Source organism: Euprymna scolopes, chromosome 23 (assembly GCF_053919585.1).
Source record: "Euprymna scolopes isolate OS-2025 chromosome 23, ASM5391958v1, whole genome shotgun sequence".
NCBI classification, from domain to species: domain Eukaryota; kingdom Metazoa; phylum Mollusca; class Cephalopoda; order Sepiida; family Sepiolidae; genus Euprymna; species Euprymna scolopes.
The window spans coordinates 39,876,261-39,880,489 of NC_136504.1; the positions used below are offsets into that span (position 1 = coordinate 39,876,261).

Consider the following 4,229-nt stretch of genomic DNA (forward strand, 5'->3'; position numbering starts at 1 on the left):
ACGGGTACTTTTGCTAGTATATATATATATATATATATATATATATATATATATATATATATATATATATATATATATACTAGCAAAAGTACCCGTCGTTGGTTTGTATATTTTGGCAGCAAGTCATTATATAGACACGTCTGATTGAACCTTTTTCTTTTTCTGATCTTTCTGGATAGCTTTTCTATTTGCCGAGCGGTCTTTTTAATTTCCACCTTTAAAGCCAATTAGAAAAGGAAAAGTAAACAACAACAATTGCGCCTGACGATAATTGGATACACTGATAGAAGGCGCCTGAGAAAAATATGGCTGAACAACAGCTTTTGAGCGCCATTCTATATAATGTGCCCGCCGAAAATAGGAAAAACTGTTCAAAAAGATCGGAAAAAGGAATAACTCTGTCGTGTTCAATCAGACGTCTCTCTCTCTCCAAATATATATATATATATATATATATATATATATATATATATATATATATATATATAATGTACCTGTCTGTCTGTCTTTCTGTCTGTGTGTCGGTGTACATTTCCCTACGCAACAGCTCTGTCAATTTTCAGTCTACAGACTCGAAATTTGATATACAGGGTACTGAGATTTGGGAATATCTTTGTAATTCTTTTTTCGGCCAGAAATTTCGCTTTTAAGGGGTCAAAGTTTAACGATTTGACCTTTGAGAACTCTACCAAACTTCTCAGCCAATTTTGGGTATAAACAATTGAAATTTTAGATATTGATTCCTTGGACATGGATCTAAGTTAGTAACTTGATTTGAGTCCAAAAATAATAAATATTAAGGGGGGTCATAATAAGGGTCAAAGTTTAAAAAAATGACCTCTGCGGTCTCTACCCAATTACTCAGACAATTTGTGGTCTAAACATTTGAAATTTTGCATAAAGGGTATTCAGAGATAGGGCAAGCTTTTTAATCAGTTTGGGTCGAAAATTTGAGCAACCAATATATAAATGTATGTATGTATGTTTGCATGTCTGCCTAAAACTTTCGATAGAGGTAACGGATTTTTACAAGATCAGTATCGTTTTGAAGCTCAATCCTTCAGATGAAAATATCGAAAAATTGGTTAAAAACATTAATTTCTTCATCATCAACTGGGCACTTTTCTACAAGGAGAGGTCGATTTTTTCACCGATATTTTTGAAAGTCATCCCCTCTTTCCGATTGTCTTGCCTTTATTTAAACCTACGTCACTTCCGGTTTGGCGGTGGTCGTAACAGCAAAGACGTCATGTATTTTCACGTTCTTTTCCTCCTTCGCGGTCCGGGTTCGAGCCTGCCTTCCTACTACCACTTTTTTTTTTTTTTGCTAAACACCCCAAACACCCTGAAAACGCCGGGCTGAAATGCTAGTATATATATATATATATATATATATATATATATATATATATATATATATATATACACACACAGAAAATTGTAGGCATCACTCTACGTTTGCACTTGTGATATTGGAATTTGAAACACTGCTCATTTTCATAATGATTGTGCGTAAAGTATTAAAAAAATACTAATCATGAATAACCTAGTACAAATAAATACGTAATTATTATAATTATACTAACTATAAAAATAATCATACCGGGCGTCCTAAACGTCTTTATAAAATGTTTAAAAATTAATCATTTCATGAGGGGTGTCCCAAAGGCAATTTCTCCTTAAATTCCGCCCATATGAATCAGAGGGGATTCCAAATTGCATTTTCATGATGGCTGAACTTATGCATTCATGTCCTGAAAGTTTTGCCTCTATGTTGTAGATATTGACGGTTTAAGACTCTACGAAATCAACCACTGCCATGGACGTGCGTCAAAAGCAAAGATATGTCATTGAATTCCTGGAAAAAAGTGTATTTAGAATGATGGTAACTACGTAGAAAAATAAATTCTGGAGGATAAAAGGTTGCTTGTTATATGGAACTACTTTCGTCTTCGTAACTCTTTAACTTGTTGAGTTGAAAAATAGGAATAGTTACTTTTGGAAAGACCCTCCGTAGTTGACTATTATTTGTTGTTACATTCCCGAAATGTTATTGGCGTTTAACATTTCCTTTTTATATTATATTTATGATGACTGATCTTATGCATTCATGACCTGAAAGTTCCCTCTCTTCATCAGATATTGACGATGTGAAACTCTAAAAAAAAAAAAACCTGCCATTGACGTGCGTCAGAAGCAGAGATGCGTCATTGAATTCCTACAAAAACTACATTGTGAATGGTTGTGACTATGTAGTAAATTAAATTCTGGAGCACGAAAGGTCCATCATTTTAATGTTATCATTTCCGTTTTCGTAGTTCTTCGACTCTTTTAGTTAAAAAAAAAAAGTGCGAGGCTTTGTTTTGTAGACACCCTCGTATGACAAAGGGTGCCGCGAACGCCCATGCTCAGCCATCGTTTATCGCTGGCAAAAGTGGTGGTGATTATGTAAAAAATAAATTCTGAAGTACAAAAGGTCGCTCATTATAATGGCATCACTCCCGTCTTCGTAGCTCTTTAACTTTCCGAGTTAAAAAAAGTAGAGGGCTTTACTTTTGAAACGACCCTCGTACAATTGAAGTTGGAAATTGCCGAAATGTTTAAATGATATTAAGTAAATAGTAAAGTTTTTATTCAAAGCATTGCAACAGTTCTTTATGAAAACCATTTGTAGGACAGCTAAACGATATTCAATTTCAGACTCCATCTTTTTTAACATTTCATCAATTGTATTCACAGTGACAGTTATTCTTTCCTGGGGGTAACTTATGCTCTTTATTTCGGCATGATAAACAATATCTTTTACGCATGTCCCACAAGAAAATTTAATTACTGTTTTCAGGGTGACAGGAAAGTTCTTGCGGTTTTTCGCTTTCGGATGAACATATATCGGCTAAAACAAAATTTTGTTGAGCGAAATTAGCATCATCAAAATCAACACACTTTTGCCAACGTAAACAAGTGCATTTATACAAGTAAAGTAAAAATCTCGCGTTCTGGTGGCGATGAAGTCGCTGAAGGCGTTTTTGATATCGCTTAGGTTTGTGAAGCATTTCTCACGCAAAAAGTTGTCGAGATACTTGAAAAAGTGGTAGTCGGTAGGTGAGAGGTCTGGAGAGTATGGCAGATGAGGTAGAGTTTCGTAGCCCAATTCGTTCAAATTCTGCAGGGTTGGTTTTTAAACGGTTTAAAATAAACATTGAACATCCATCCGTAGTTTTGTGGCGTGGTCCCTGGCTTTGGTAGAACTACACCAACATTTAATATCAATTGTCGTATATAAGTGTTGTTTTAGCGAAGGAAGAATATAAAAGATATGCGGGACATGCAACCATAATAAAATGAGGCTAAATGAAACATAATAGCAAGTGTTACCTCAGGAAATTTCATTGGTGTTGTATTCAGGAAACAAGAGGACTAAAGTATCAAACTATCTCTTTTAATTTAGAGGACAGGAATTTTTTATCTAAAAATCCACAAACTTTTATTCCACAATGAGGCGATGGTCCATCTTATTGAAAGCAGATATATAGATGGAATTCTTTTACTTGTGGTGTTACATATTTGGTTAGAATAAACAAAGTAAATATCTACTGCCATTGCTTCCTTTATTATATACGGCATAATCACGTTTGACAAACCTGTTCCCATCAGATCACCGAAGTTAAGCAACGAAGAGTCTGGCCAGTACCAGATGGGTGACCACTTGGAACTTCCGGGTGCTGTATATGCTTTCCGCTTATTTCGGCGTTGTTTCCAGTCGTCCTGGACTTTTCCTTGCCACTGGACCAAAATAGTGCCAATTCAGGAGAGATGTAGTTGGTGATTGCGCAACCCTAGCAACATAATTACACGCGCAGCTGCCTCTACAGGGGGTATCCTTTGGTTTTCGAGATTGAACCGAGGAATCGAGAGAGATCGAGATGGTTTCCTCAACAATAAATGATCCAATGTCTTTTGTTGCACAAGAGTCAGGACCACACATTAATTTTTAGGTTGTCACGTTCGATTTTCCTAATAATGTGTTTGTTTTCATTTCTTCAAATTCTTGCTTTATGTTTGTTAAGATTTCAGGATAAAAGTTCTTGAAACAAACGCTGTTAAGAAGCTAACTATCTTCTTCCATTTTTTCCAAAATGTTAACAGCATTTTGTTCTTGCAACAACTAAATTTTGTACACATAAATCCGCAAATTGTAATGGAGAATTTCATGAATTGTCGATAATTGT

General features: G+C 35.2%; 1 pseudogene; it reads left to right on the forward strand.

Annotated features, from left to right (window-relative positions):
• Positions 1 to 3,613: 3,613 nt before the first annotated feature.
• LOC145246209 (5S ribosomal RNA) lies at positions 3,614 to 3,731 on the forward strand (annotated as a pseudogene).
• The last annotated feature ends 498 nt before the right edge of the window (positions 3,732 to 4,229 follow it).